We start from the raw sequence: 16,580 nt of genomic DNA, 5'->3' as shown, positions 1-16,580 counted from the left end.
TGGCGTCCAGGCCCCGCCCACCCTGTGATTGACAGCCGGAGACACTGGGTAACAAACGTGAAGACAGAAGAAGAATCAAAGGTGAGAATTCAGCTCAGAGTCTCTCTGACGACTTCAGTCACACTTTCATCAACTCAGCTGAAGAACCTGAAGGAACATAAAGTCCAACATGTAGCGGCTGAGTGAAGGAGGTCTGGACTCTGTGGAGGAGCTCCATGGTTCCAGAGACGCTGTAGAAGGACAGAAGACCTGCTCTGTGGTCCAGGTACACTCCCACTCTGGAGGACTGAGGACCTGAGACACGAGTACTCATGTTGTTGTGACGAAACCAATATTCACCTGGGTAACAATATAAACTCCAGGATTTGTCATTTGCTGTGTTTCAATTCAGGTTCTGCACCCTTGAGGCCGAGTGTCCTCCGTCTGAAGGAAGCGTTCTTAGAGTTCCCAGCCTAGAAGGACGGACCAAACCCCGCCTCCCCGCTAACCACTCGGGACGGTCTAGCCTTCGGCGTATTTCCTCGTTTTCGTCACCGCCGTTCCCTCTGGCTGGCCAACCCCGGAATCGGCTAAAACGAGTGCGTATTTACGAGTGCGCATTTTGAGCGTCCTAAACACCCTCGGGAATTGGGACAAGCCTTCGCGCAGTGCGATGACGCAACTTCCTTTCAAAATGCGCACTTCAAGGATGCAGAACCTGAATAGAGACACAGCAATTGAATCCAAATCTACTTTCCTCTGACCTTCCTGCTCTGCCGATGTTCCTGTAGGCCACTGCTACACCAACCCCCTAAAATAAACCACAGAAGTCCCTCCCCCTTCTCCACTCAACCTCCCAGTAACATCGTCCAGTCAGACCTTCTCTACTCAGGACCTGCTTCTTGTCAGTGAATCTGTCTGGATGATCACAATAAGACTGAACTTCCTCCATGAATGTCACTTTTCTGTTCTCCTCAGATAATAACAGACGTTTGTGCACTGTGCAGAACTTGCTGTATTTCATCTCTCAGCTTGGTCCAGCTGCTGCCACGTCCTCAAAGTATCTCAGAGGACGGATCTCCAGGCTGGAGGAGTCTGGAGACGGACTGAGTGCTGGCAGAGAGGAGAACCTGTGGAGAAACTGGCTGTGGTCCAGTGTGTGTGAGATCCTCTCCAGCTCAGCATCTCTCCTCTTCAGCTCCATCATCTCCTGCTCCAGCTTCTTCTCAAGCTCTTTGACTCCACTCACTGCTGCCCCCTGTGTGGATCTGACCTGCTGCTGCACCTCAGAGCGTCTTTTCTCCAGCAGACGGATCATCTGGGTGAGGATCTTCTCGCTGTCCTTCACTGCTTTATCAGCAGAGCCGTTGATGGACTCCACCCCCTTCAGGTCTTCCTCTGTGTGCTGGATCTTCTGCTGGATCTTCTGCCTGGTCTCCTCCAGCTCTCTCTGCCTCCCAGGCCTCTGTACTGCTGCTGACACTGTCTGATGACCTTTATGTTCATCCATACAGCATAAAGCACAGATGATCTTCTGATCAGTGCGGCAGAACATCTTCATCACCTCATCATGACGAGGGCAGATGTTCTCCTGGAGCTGCTGGCTGGGTTCCACCAGCTTGTGTCTCTGTAGGGGAGCAGCATCACGATGAGGCTGGAGGTGAGAGTCACAGTAGGAGGCCCGACAGACCAGACAGGACTTGAGGGCCTTCAGTTTCCTCCCAGTGCAGACATCACAGGCCACATCTCCAGCTCCAGCATAGCAGTGATCAGCAGGAGCATCTTGGAGTCCAGTCCCCCCCCCCCGCAACGAAACTTGGCACGTTAACTTTGCCGACACGTTAGCGTAGCGCGACAGCGATAGCGTGCTTCCCCCCCCCCGTCAACGTTAGCGCAATTTCCAACCAGCACTGCAGAGAGAAAGGCAATATCCAGGTGGAGTGAAAATACATCCCAGTGCCCACCATCACAGGCATATAGACGTAGATAAGATAAATTTACATAAAATACCAGAATGTTTGTCAATTTTTCATTAAAACATATTTTATTTATTTAGTTAGATAAAAATGTTTCCTCCCAGCACAATATGTATTTGTTAATTTAACTCACATTCCTGCCATCATCTTAACACAATTCAGTGTCACTTTTAAGTTGGAAAAGCATAATAATTAAATTACTTAAATGGCACATTTCAAGTAAAACAGTTGCTATTTAGTCTATTTGTGGTGGTATGTGAGTTATACTTCCCATAAAAAGACTTCCTTTTACATCAAGAATATTTAAATTTTTCATAGATGACTCCCAAAGAGACAGACATATTCTGTCAAGTTCTAACCTGAAGACCACTCTGTCCAAAAAGTCCAAAAAGAATTATATTGAATTGAGAGCAGCTGTTCTTATTTTCTCTTTTTTGAGAGAGATTTGCTCAGATTTTCAGTTGACCTGTTGATTTGATTTCTCTGATTAAAATTAAAACAAAGTCTGATATTTGGCAGCTTGTTTAATTCTTATACATAGGTATAAAATACATTTTTTATAATAACATTCACGAGTTTTCGTTGTAAAAGTCATCATTTTCATATACACAAGTTGGACATCTAAAAGTATCGGTATCTGTATTGGTATCGGGATACTAGCCTTGGTATCACCTGGTATCGTATCGTAAGGAAAAATAGTGGTATCGCACATCCCTGCTTCCACACACACACACACACACACTATACTGTAAATGGCTGCAGTTTCCTTTACAAAAGTGCTACAGACGTCATTCAAACATCCATGTGTTTGTCTCATCAAGACCTATATTTTACATTTGACAGCCACTTAAAAAGAAATGCAGGTCAAAAATACACAGGCATATGATGATTAGACCTCTTCTCCCTCTTTGTCAACACACAAATGCCTGCAGTTTCCTTTAGAAAAGTGCTACAGACGTCATTCAAATACCTACGTGTTTGTCTCATCAAGGCCAATATTTTACATTTGACAGCATCCTCCAAAAAAAAAAAATGGAGGTGAGAAATCTGCATCATTTGCATTGACTTCTTTCAGCAGATGTCGCCGGGCGTCGGCAGAGGACGGGGGTCAATTGCGGGCGTCGACAGGGGTCAGGCGTCATCGGGGGTCATCGGGCATCGCGTCGGCCACGGCGGCTCAGTCCCGCAAACGCTGCTTGCAGCTTTAATTTATTGTTTTGATTTAATTTAATTTATTAGTGTTAATGGCTGCTGAAAAAAGGGGATGAATAGTTCAAATTCGAGTTGAAAGTAAAATATACAAATGTTGGTAGTACTAGTAATCATTACTAAGTACAGTTATGCCCATCTGTTATCTTTGTTGGGCTTGAGTTTATGATTATTTTTTTTACCCTGTGCATCTTTTGTTTTGTTAGTAGTACTTGTCATTGCTCCAACACGAGTAAACATGTTGCGTCCCACTAGATGGCGCATTTGCCTTATTTACAAGTACCACGGTCATCGGAGCTGATCGCTGCCACTCTCAGCAGCGTGCGTCTACTAAGGTCTACTAAGATTCCACAATCTATTACACCTCGTGAGCCAAACAGGCTACAGGTAAAATTAAACATCTTCAGTTGAGCAACTCAGGCAAGTTAAACTGATTTAAAAACAAACAAACACTATAATACTAGGGAAAGAATCCTCTATATGTCAAGAAATACAACAGAACAAAAAAAAAATGCTTACTTTAAATAAGAAAATTCAACAAACCAACAAGTGCAACACTAAAAAGCAAACCAACAATTAAAATAATGCTTAATTGCCTTAGTTTTGTCCCACACTTATCAGCTTAGCTACTAAGAATAACACACATTATTCACCTGGACAGAAGGAGGTTCTGAGGAACGTGTTGGTCCTGGAGCTTCCTGGTCAGGATGTTCGGGAGATCCCTCTGGCTCAATGTCTGGAGCGCCAACATATTTTAGAATTGCTCCTGCAGAGACAAAGCTCACTAGATCATCAAGCAAAACAGATCAGAAGCACATTTTCCTATTTTATTATTACAGTGATGTTGCAGTAATATAGGAAAATTAAAAATGTATTTGTTTTTAAATTAAACATTATGATTGCAGTGTCCCTTTAAAGCTTTTACCCAATTACAAAACTGTCACTTTTAAGAGTTTTTGGCATTACTTTACACACTGTACTAGTTAAAGTAATAAAACTAAGATAAATGACCCACTACCACAATAGTCTAAAATAGTCAACACCATGCCAAATAAAGTATTTCCATAAAAAATTTCTTTGAATTATAAAACAGTAGCACATTTCTAATGAAGGGCCTACAAAATACAAACTAAGCTTAGTAAATTCATCCTAAGTTAAGGCTAAAATAACATTAAGAGTCAAATATGTGAGAGACAATTTCCACTGAACAATAACAGGGGACTGACTACAACAACAACTACAACATGCCCTCCCTCCCTCCCTCCCTGTTAGAATTTGAATGAACGGGTGTGGAGTCAATCAGTCATTCCCATGGCAGGATAGGCCAACTTGACAGGATATGGTCAACTTTCATAAAACAAACAAAAACGCTGATTCATGACGAACAAATATTAGCCAGCCAGCTAACATTTATCCGACGCTAGCTAGCTGGCTAGCAGGACAAATAAACAAACAGGACAAATAAACAAATAACTTACCTTTCCCCTTTGCAAGTTTTTCTTGATCAGTTTTCTTTTCCTTCCGTTTTTCCGCACCGCTGGGATAACTCCTTTTTGATGCCATTATGGTGTCTGTTTGTTTTTAATCCTCTCGCTAACGGGAACGAATGGTAGCTATCAATCATTCACATCATACCTGTCGGCGTCGCCGGCCCGCTACGTCACAACCTGCGTGACAGTGCGGCAAGCCCCCAGAGTCCAAGATGGCGTCCCATTCCTTTCTATGAAGTTGCTCACCCAGCGCATGGCTCCCAAAAACCTTTTGACTTCCGCATTGATGGGATAATACAGCATGCGCAGTTGTGTCAGTGTGGAGATCGTCACTGACAGACGTGCGCGCTCACGAACAGTACAAAATTCAACATGGAAATGAATGTATTTTTTACGGAACAACTGACGATTGTTGTTTCAAAATTTTATCAATAATAATGATTATTATTATTATTATTATTATTATTATTATTATTATTATTATTATTATATTAATAAAATAGTATTATTATAATAATATACTATTATTTGTGTATTAAACAAGTGAGCAATGTGCCACTGAATAATAAATGATAATTCTTTGAAGCAACTCTCTATGGACCATAACAGCACTGCCACACATATTTTTTTAATTAATAACCTCTTTGGAAAGCAGACAAAGTAATAAAATGATTGGTCTATTTATTTCATCAGAACTAAAAAAATAAAAAATAAAAACTCAACGATCTTGAAAGTTCCTCCCTTTCTCTTGCACCTGTCGATGTGTGTCGCTAACACAAATTTGCAAATATTTTGTCGTCCTCATGGAATTAAACAGTATACCATGTTAATTTATCAGTGAGTGCTCTCTCTTTTCATGCAATTCATCACTCTTAACATGTAATGCTGAATCATGAAAGCTATGGAGCAAAAAATAATAATTACATAAAACGACGAGTGAAATAAAATGTGTCATTCATTCAATAAAGATTTCATTCATTCATCTTCTATACCCGCTTATTCCTATTCAGGGTCACGGGGGTCTGCTGGAGCCTATCCCAGCTGTCTTAGGGCGAAGGCAGGGTGACACCCTGGACAAGTCGCCAGTTCATCGCAGGGCCACATAGAGACAAACAACCATTCACACTCACATGCACACCTACGGACAATTTAGAACGTTCAATTGACCTCACATGCATGTTTTTGGAGTGTGGGAGGAAGCCGGAGAACCCAGAGAGAACCCACGCAGACATAGGGAGAACATGCAAACTCCACACAGAAAGGTCCCAGGTCCGGGCAGTTGAAAATGCCATTTTATTTCATTTAACAAAGCATATCATTATTTCATCATGCATTTAATTGTTTTGTGGTCCTGTGTTTTAGTGCTTGATAATTGTATTCTGTTGTCAAATTTGCCCATCAAAGTCAGATTAGTAATCCTGTACATCAGTTTAAGGAAAACCAATTCTAGGTAATGGATTGCAGATCTGGTAGTGACCTGTTACAATGGAAAGAAATGTATACATAATAAGTACGTCTGTGTGCCCGATATTTTAGCTAACACTAAACTTTCTGCACAACTGTCTGCATTGTGTTTAAGTTTAAATGAGTTAAATATGTTTGCATACCCAATTTTAAGTAAAATTACACAAAAAACAATATTGTACATTTATTTTTGGAATGTTTTGCTTTTTACAGCTTTCCTTTTGGGGACAGAAAAAGGTTGCACAAATGGGTGGAAAATGTGAGAAGAAAAAACTGGACACCCAATGACAACTCCAGGCTGTGTGCTCTTCACTTTGAGGAGAAATCTTTCATTTTGCGTGGTGAGAGAAAGTGCCTAACTTCAACAGCTGTCCCAACCATTTTTAGTTTCTTCAAATCAGGTAAGAGCATGTCTACCAAACAAAAGGTAAGTGAGTCACACACACACACACACACACGTGATTTTGATCAAATCTTTGACCACACATATTCTAAAAAATGTAAAGAGGTGTCAGAGATCTTGGAAGAAGACAGTTTTCTCGTGACAGCCATACTGTGTCTGATGTAGATGTAGAGGTCACAAATGATGTACAGATCACCAATGATGAAGAGGTCACAAATGATGAAGAGGTCAGAGCAACAATGAAGGGATTTTACATTGACTGTTCAGTTAACATGTTCAATGTTAAAATATTCACATGAAAAAAACTTGAAAATCGTTACGGCAGACGTAAAAAAAAATTTGTAAGAAAGTGTTGAAAGTTATCTTGAAATCATTTATGAGGATACTCATTATAATATTGATGAAGTGTTATTTCATGTTTTGTTGGCTGTTTCAAGGGTTTATTTAGTTTGTTGTGACACAATCTAAGGTTCAATTTGTAAAGAAATAAAAGTTCTTGTGAAAAAAGATAGTGGTCAAAGTGATATTAGTGTTATTTGTGTTTGTGTTTTTTGTAGTCTTGTCTGGATTTGTCCTGTTCGTTTCTGGTCTGTGTTTGTGTTCCCACTCTTGGCCTGCACCTTGTCGGGGTGAGTGGGCTTTTAACTAAGACAGGCCAATTATATATATTGTGTGAAGCCAGCAAAACAGTCATTATTCAGAGAATTATAACTGAAGCACACTAAATAATACACCATCAGTCACCTTTTGCTTTTCTGTTATTAATCTAATGTGTGTTATGTCAAGCCTCCACAGTGGCGTGTTGCAGTCAGGATGAGACGAACAAGGTGAATGGATGGACGGATTGATGAGCCCAGCGAGCCTCCACCATCCACAGACAAGCCAGTCCCATTTTCCACCCAGAAGGATGTCTCTTCCATCTATCTTTGCCTGCCAGGAAATGCAACCAAACATAGTAATTACAGATGGTGTTGTCTCTGTTAAAGTGACACATGAAAAAAACAATATATATATGTATATATATATATGTATATATATATATATATATATATATATATATATATATATATATATATATATATATACATATATATATATATATACATACATATATATATATATATATATATATATACATATATATATATATATATATATGTATATGTATATATATATATATATATATATATATATATATGTATATGTATATATATATATATATATATATATATATATATATATATATATATATATACATATATATATATATACATATATATATATATATACATATATATATATATATATATATATATATATATATATATACATATATATATATACATATGTTTTGTGATTCATGTTCATGACAATAACAATCGAACAGATTTTCTTCATTCTTCCAATGAGTTTCGCAAACAAACATGGAATTTTCCCTGGATCATACTAATACGTTTGTAGATTATATAAAGAAAATTATAAAACACATTTTTTGCGGTTTTATATTAAAGCAGATAGTCAAACGTAAATGTAGCGTGGTAATGTTGCGAAGACACATTTATTTTTGTTTTTCTTTGTTTCTTTAGAAGCTTTTATTTTGGTTTTCTGTGGAAGCACAACAGACAACACACATGTTAACGTCCGCTACTACGGTTCGCTCCGTATAGGTCTCACGAGCCACTTGAGAGACTTCCTCTCGAGCGTTATCTACTTTTTACATTTCAAAACACAGATCCATACCCGACTTCGACTTGAACTTATTAATCATGTCGTTTCCCACATTCAATCTTACTCGTATACATTTAAATATTCACATTTCTACTGAATAAACATCCCATAACGTTAAACGAACACTAACGTAACCGAGCGTCAACCCCGCCTCCTGGTAACCTAGCAACGGGCTAGCCGTTGTTTCCTCTTCGCTAGGTAATCACTCGGAGACGATACATTCAAAACGTAAATTTAACTCACATACCCTCGATCTCAGACTTCAATTACGAAACAGCCACACATACATTTGCTCTTATTTTCAACCCTTTCCCCTTCTCACCTGTGGAAGCACAACAGATAACACACACGTTAACGTCCGCTACAACGGTTCGCTCCACATAGGTCTCACGAGCCACTTGAGAGACCTCTCTAGCGTTATTCCCCGGGGCGAACACGACCTCCACTGGCAGAAGTGGGTAACTGCATCCTGCTCACTGATCACTCTCACACACGCCACAAACCACAACAAAAGCAGGAACAGTGCTTTGCCACAATTATGCTACATAAACACGTCCTGGTCCTCTCTGGATCCTCTTTTCCGGTCCTCGCGATCACTCTCTTGGCTGCGGTGGGCATGGTTCTGCCCGCGGTGTCTTCCTTTGTCAGGGCATTCTCTGGCCCAGTGACCCATGCGGCCGCAGATGTGGCACGCCCCCTTTTCGCCTCTGTCTCCGCTAGTCGCCCTTCGTCGGTTGTCGTTGTTCCTGTAGGGCCGTCTCGCCGTGTCACTGAGGTGCTTCATCATGGTGAGGGAGGCACGCTTTATCTTCTTGTCCTCTGCATCGCTGGCCTCCTGCAGAAGCCTCTCAGCGTGCACTGCATGACGTCGGACCTCTGTCAGCCGGGCATCTTCAATCCCCACGCAGCAGCTTCTGTTAACTGCTTTGGCGATCTGGGGGAGCAGCCCTTGTCTGAAAGCAGTGATGAGGCTGGCCGTTTGGTTGACGGCAGTCCTGATGAACGTGGCGACGCTGCGGCGTCGGTGCTGGAGTGCGCAGGGTTGTACGGTGGTAGCGTTGGATGAGGGCAGGCGGGAGGAGGGAAGACAGGCATGTCCAGGAGAGGGTCCCTCAGGCCTGTAAGAGAAGGATACAGACGATTTGGTGCATTTGAATGCTCGTGTGTGAGTGGCTCCTTTTCTCCCTCCTCTGGGGAGTGTGTGTGAGTGTGTGCACCCTCTGCCGTTATCTCTGTCACCCCTGTGCTCCAGCGCCCAGCGCTGTTCACACGTTTCTTTACTTGTTTCCTGTCCCTGACCTCTGCTTCAGGTTTCCAGAATGAAAAACACCTTTCATGATCTTTGATGATTTGAATCTCCCACCCGTTTGGGTTTTTCTTTTTTGTAACCTTTCCCTCGGCTATATTCAGTTTATCCCGGAGGTTTCTCAATTCCTCCATACTCAGTGATCCCCCCTCTGGGAAACCATACTTTTCAACCCAAACATCCAACATATCAAGACAATCTGGACCGTATTTTTTCCGCATGTCGTCCACAATTTGTCCCCCCTGGGGAACTGCAGCAGCCACTTTGAGCTGGTTCTTCCCCATCCCTGTCTAGACTTATTACTTGTAGCTGCACAGGCGTCCCTGTGCCCCCTTTTTTTACTCAGGCGCAAAAAGGTAGAGAAAAAATTCACCCCTTCGGTACTTAGTCACCAAAGGTTTTGCCCGCTCAGCCCTCACCAACCTTCTTGGATATCTGGTGAGCGGGACAGGCCCGCGATATGACCTTGACTGGCGCGATATTATGATTTAGCGTACGTTACGCTCAACGTCATTCCGTGCGGCAGGTAAAAAAAAAGGTGGTGTTGTCCCGGGTGTCCCAATTCCATCGCAAGCCGATCGGAGCCGATTATCACCCGGGTCGTTTGTCGGGTTGGTTGACCCGTTTTGTCGTGCAACAGCTGCAACTGCAAACTGCAGGCTTCAATTTACCGACGCCTTACACATGTGATGGCATGGAGACTGTGCATTGTAGCAACATCAGTCCCCTCAGAGAGAATCTTCTCCAAAACAGGGCAGATATTTACAGAGAGAAGAAACAGGATCAGCCGCACAAAGATGAGGCTCTTGGTTTTTCTCATTGTCAATCTTCACTAAAGGACAAAACTGTTATCTGAATGCTGAGTTTTTTTTTTCTTTTTGTTTTACACATTTTAATTTATATTTTGTTGTGTGAGTTTCTGTAAGCGTATGTTGTTTGACTTTACATTTGTGTAGTAGTAAAAAACTAAACGTTTAAAATTGGTAATAGTTATTTAGATAGAGGCACCTAGACCCACCTGTGGGTCATAACACCCCCTCTCTTAAGAACTAAACCCTATTAACATACCTACAAACAAAACTAAACAAGAAAAACCTCAGTTCCCCTGAAATAAGAATTCCGCAGCTAGTCCACATGTACACGTGATAACGCATCTGCCAACACATTATCAACCCCCCTTCCTGTGGCAAATCTGGAGATTGAAGTCTTGCAGGAGCAGAGACCACCGCATGTACGGCTGGTTTGATTGCGCATCCTATCCAGGACCACGAGGGCATTATAGTCTGTAAAAACCTGACCCCAAATTAACATCAAGATGGGCACTGTCAGAAGGAGAGCTAAAGCTTCTTTCTTAACTTCCCAGAATGGACTCTGTGTGCGTGCTGCTTACTTGTGGCATGTCCCTCTACTTCTATGTCATGGTGCAAAACTGACGTATGGCGGGGGTGGTCAGAAAACAATAGTGGGTGGCTCTCAATTAATTTAACAATATCATGACGGGCTGATGCAGGCAAATGGGACAAAAACAAGCTTAAGTTATTCATAATTTCAGAGTTTCCCAGGCGCGCCGAATGAACACCGATTTTTTTTTTTTTTTTTCATGAGCCCTCCCTCCGCCAATGGGCACGGAGGGGGCGGAGGCTCAGGCGACACATTTTTCCTAGCGACGTAACGCCCGGTTCACACTGGACGCGGAAGCGCCACAAAGCGCCGCAAAGTGCCGAGCTCTTCCATTCGGCGCCCATGTTAAGCAATGTAGTAGTTCACACCAGACGCGAACAGGCGCGCGGCTCCCCTCGCGGATCGCGCCATGCATTTAACGTCAGTTCACTGGACGTGGAAGCGAAGCGCCGCCGAGCGCTTCCATTCGGCGCCGACGTTAATCAATGTGGTGGTTGCGCGGCTCGCGGCATGCATTTGTTGTTTCGGCGTCTGCTCTATTTCGTGCGCGAGCCGCGAGCGGTCCTCGTCAATAGTACAGGAAGTCGCTCAATAAAAACGAGAAAATCCGGTGAATTTTCAAAATAAACTAATTTCAAAATAAAAACCCAATGACAAATTCGATCATATATCATATTTGTATGTTATATTTGTCAGTACATTGTATCAGAGTGCGAGAGAGATTAAACACACACACACACACACACACACAGAGAGAGAAAGACTTGATCAAAATACGTCTGTTTGATCCTAGAGATGCCGGTCAATGATCATTATGAAAGAGGTCTTGTCTTGAGATGGACACCTGAGTGCGTGTTTCTATTTATTTACACACACACGCACAAAAGTGAGCTATGGAGCGGGCTGGCTACGGGGCGAGGGGGGGCGATGACGAAAATGATTTATTTTATTCTATTTTTTTAAAGAAAAAAAAAGAAGTGAAAAAGTGGGAGTGAAAAAAAGAGTGCAGCTGAGCAGAAGCGCTTGTCGACCGTCGCGGAGCTGTTCGCGTCTGGTGTGAACCAGTTGGAGCCTCGCTTGCGAAATTCGTTGGAGCGGCGCTTCCGCTTCCATTGAAATGAATGGCACGAGCCGTTCGCCTGTTCGCGTCTGGTCTGAACCACTACATTCAGTGCGTTTACATGGCACTAGAGAAAATCGAATTATTGCCTTAGTCCGATTATGATCGGAGACCTCACGTGCATGTAAACACCTTACTCCGATTATGATTGGAGTTTGAGAACTCCGATTGGAATCGGAGAACTCCGATTGAGACACCCAGATAATGCGATTGGAATTCAAATTTCTCTGCCATGTATACACCTTAATCGGACTATTAACTGGACAATGCGAGTGCGCATGCGCCACGCCTCGCTCTCGCGACTCATGACCGCACAACTACGTCGTCTAACAAAACAGACGGCGCGAAACAACCTGGCAAACGCGAATAAGAATGTTGACATTTGGAGAGAGGATGAGACCGGGGCGATGCTTTCTCTTCTAAAAGAGATGGACATATTAAAATAACGCGCAACGGAGACCTTTTTAAAAAGGGTAGCGCAGCAAATGCAGGGCTCCGGCTTTGCGCACCCCTGAACAAATACGTATTCCTTCGTATTTATATTTCTACCTTTTCGTTCACATTTTTTGTAAGTTAGAAGAATTTTAACTTTGTAAATAAAAGCACAGCAAAGACATGTTTTCCTGATTTGTTTTTATTTGGGTAATTTCGCCGTTATTCTGCTGGAAACGGCGTGCAGCGGCACCAGCTTCCTCCACGGTCGGCACTTTAATGAGCGTGTGTATAACTGAAGACACCGTTCCTTTGCAAAACCTGTACACAAACTCTCCCACCAGTCTGCTCCGAACCCGAATCCAACAAGAACGAGAGTTTGGGGTCCGTAGCGACGGCACAAAGCGTAGCATCGAAGTGTTGTTGTAGCCCTCCAACAGCAAACAACGTTCTTGTCTGCCTTTTAAAATAACCAGGAGCACAAGAAATAGGGTACACCTTATCTGCAAAGCAAGTAACACGTACATTATGAACTATCGTTCCATATCATAATAGATTTAATATGTCAACCGAAAGCAGCTGACCGGCTGAAAAGACTCACTCCACCCCCTAGTGTTGGGAGGAGGACCCGTCAATAATTTGAATTTCTCAGCTGCATGTATACGGGGACCAAGGTGAGAACTCCGATTGGACGAGAAAACCGAATGATTGCTTAGTCCGATTAAGCTCTGCATGTAAACGCACTGATTGATTAACATGGGCGCTGAATGGAAGCGCTCGGCGATTTGCAGCGCTTCACTTCGCGGCGATTCGCAGCGCTTCACTTCGCTTCGCGGCGCTTCCTCGTCCTGTGTGAACCGGGCGTAACTTTTCAACATTTTGACGTGGCAGACGCGGGATGATCGTTTTCTATCAGGAGTGTGCACTACATAATCTGTATCGGAAAGTTTGCGCTCCACGACATACGGACCAGAAAAACCAGCCTGCAAACCGGAACCGGGTAACGGCAACAATACCAACACACAACGCCTGTCTCAAAAACTCGAGCCACAGCTTTCTTGTCAAACTGCCGCTTCATTTTAGACTGGCTGGCGACAAGAGTTTGGTGAGCAGTTTCACAAGCATGATGCAAGCGTTCACGAAAAAAAATTACGTAATCTAACACATTATTCTCTACTCGCTTAACATCGGAAAGCCACTTACCCCTTAACAGACGCAAGGGTCCTCTCACCGAACACTAAATCAGCTGGGCTGAACCTGAGGGACTCCCACACATACAATCGACGACTGAAGATACACTTTATGCTGCGGAACCATCACTGTGCTCATTTTAACCCCCCCCCCACACACACACACACACACACACACACACACACACACACACACACACACACACTAAAATATACGAATTGCAGTAGGTTGGTTTTGTTGCTCTTGGTTGTCCGTTAGTTTTTTGAGAGTTAGTAGTAGATAGATCCCTAGATAGTAAGTTTGATAGATGGATAGAAATAGATAAGTTAGTTAAAGTTAAACACACGCACATATATATATATATATATATATATATATACATATATATATTAATCTCTTTCAATGAACTCCAAAACATACATGGTCAAAATCCATATTATTATTATGTTGTTGTTTTTTTTAAATGCTCATACAAAACAAGAAAAACGTGTCACATCCACTTGTAGTGCATTATTTTTGCCAGCAAGCTTCTCTTGTTACTACTGACCACATTGACCCATATTTTCCATATACTCACCTGAATCAGTTACCCTGCAAGGGCAACGACCTTCCCCGAGGTGATCGGTGGAGTGACGTGCAACCAGCACGTGACCTCTACGACGAGCTTCCACCCACGGAAGTGCCATAGGAGGACACGGATTAAATAGTATGGCTTGTCCACCAGAAGGCTGTATTATGGTGTACATAATATAAAACTTCTGCCCAGTTCTGCTTGTATTGCAATGGTTGGTGTTCCTGAAGTTTCATTTTTCGTCCCTTTTTATTTTTTACATCCATGTTTGTGATGAAATAGTATTGTGAATCGCTAGCTCGCATTGCATGCTGGGAAACAGCGTCACTCAAGGAAGTTTTGGCTTCGCTGACACGGTCCTGTAGGGAAGTGGGTTTTAGTGCACTAGAACGGGATGAATGTGTTCAATCAAGCAGTACAAACCTGATTAATTGTCTTAATACTTCACTTCGAATGGCCATATTGTTTAGGATTAGAATTAGATGACAACTTGTTCACAATATTTGCAACTATTCAATTTGACCAGCAGGTGTCAGTCGAAGACGAAATTTCATGTTGACTATTTCCTAATGGAAGTGCTCTCTTTACGTTGGATTTTTCTCATAATTATTTGAAGTGTAGGCCTGTAGTTGATGAGGAATCACGGTGTGCTAACGCTACTCAAACAGCTTCGATGAAAAAAGGGAGTGTGATTTGGGTTTGTGGTACATTATGACAATCTTGGACTTGCAAGACTGAGGCGACGGTTCAATTCCCATCAACGTGTATTATATATGTGTTATTTAGCTCATCTATTCTACATTTTAAATAGATCACATTTGACATCTGACCCACTGAACACTTACTATTGAACATATTTTTAAACTATGGGCTATTTAGTCTTGTTTTAGGATATAATATAATTCATTGCACAAACTGTCAGGCTAAGTATAGAGCTATAGTCTACTACAATCAGTCGTGCCAAAAAAGAGACATTGTCTTTATTTTTCATTTTTATTTTATTGTGTCAGCATTGAACCATACAAGCATGTAGTGTTGTCCAACAAGAATGCATGGCGAATCAAATCCCAAACAACCTATGAAACAATGAACACGTTTCTATTGCACTTCATTTTATTGAGCACTAGATGACCTCCTCGAGCACTGTGTCATTGAAGCCTCGAGTAATGAACCATTTTTTGAAACAAGTGTCGAAGCTTCAACAAAGCCTCCATCGGCCATCACTACCTACGGCTGCGTGCTCTAACACCATTTCAGAAGTGACTAACTGCAGACTTGGGAGCGGAGGAGGGATGACAGTCAGGCTGGCTCGACTGCACCTCCTCAGCTGTGGCGCGTCCAATCAGCAGCCGACATCCAGGACCGCACCTGCAAGGCGTCATCCACTCTCTCTATCTCACACACACACAAAATAAATTGTGTTCAATCATGTTAAACTTGGTTGGTGCACAGCCATGGCTCTTTATATTTTATTTTTATTTTATTTTGTATTTTATTTTGAAGTTAGCGCTTTGCATTCTGGGCGATCCTCAGTACAGAGGAAGCCCATGAAGCAGGTGAGACGGTCTCCTCCCTGCTGAGACAGAAATTAATGCAATAAGTTGAGCTATGCTTCATGTAACTGTGTTTCAGTGTTTAAATGTGTGCTGGTGTCTTTCATTTATTTTTTATTTATTTTTTTTTTTTTTTAATTTTTTTTTTTAGCAAAGTTCGTTTTTTTTTAATTGCTATTAAAAACGATTAGCATGCTAGCATGTCCATTAGCAGCACACAGCTCTCATACGGAGCACGTTGTCTCTGCAGGAGGTGACCAAGTTTCACGGAGCAAGTTATGGTTGTGTCCCATTCTGTTTCAGGTATGTGTGTGTAACTGGAAGAATGTTACAGTGTATAAAAATGGAGCTTTAGGGAGCGAATTATTGAAATTGCGAATGTCATTTTTTTGTATTTTGTAGAAAAATGTATTTTATTTTTAATATTATTTGTATTGTAAAAACAACAACTATACGATCACTACTTCAGTACAGAGGAAGCCCATGAAGCAGGAGGTGACCAAGTTTCACGGAGCAAGTTATGGTTGTGTCCCATTCTGTTTCAGAGAATAAACTGCTGCTCCACACCTGACTTCTGCAAGTCTTCATTATACAGCAAGCAGGACAGAATAGGAGAGGTCACATTGGTGCCGTGACTCGAGACTCTTTTGTTGTGCTACCGATGCTGCAGAGCGACCCGGGGACTGTTCTGCTGCTGCTGTTCATCTGCGGTCACTGAAGTCGGTCAGATGTGTTGCTTTTGTGCAGTGTTAGACAT

Source organism: Nelusetta ayraudi, unplaced genomic scaffold, assembly GCF_046127955.1.
Source record: "Nelusetta ayraudi isolate G7.1 ecotype Tasmania unplaced genomic scaffold, CSIRO-AGI_Nayr_v1 ptg000029l, whole genome shotgun sequence".
Classification (NCBI taxonomy): domain Eukaryota; kingdom Metazoa; phylum Chordata; class Actinopteri; order Tetraodontiformes; family Monacanthidae; genus Nelusetta; species Nelusetta ayraudi.
Note: the sequence above shows the minus strand (reverse complement) of the source record.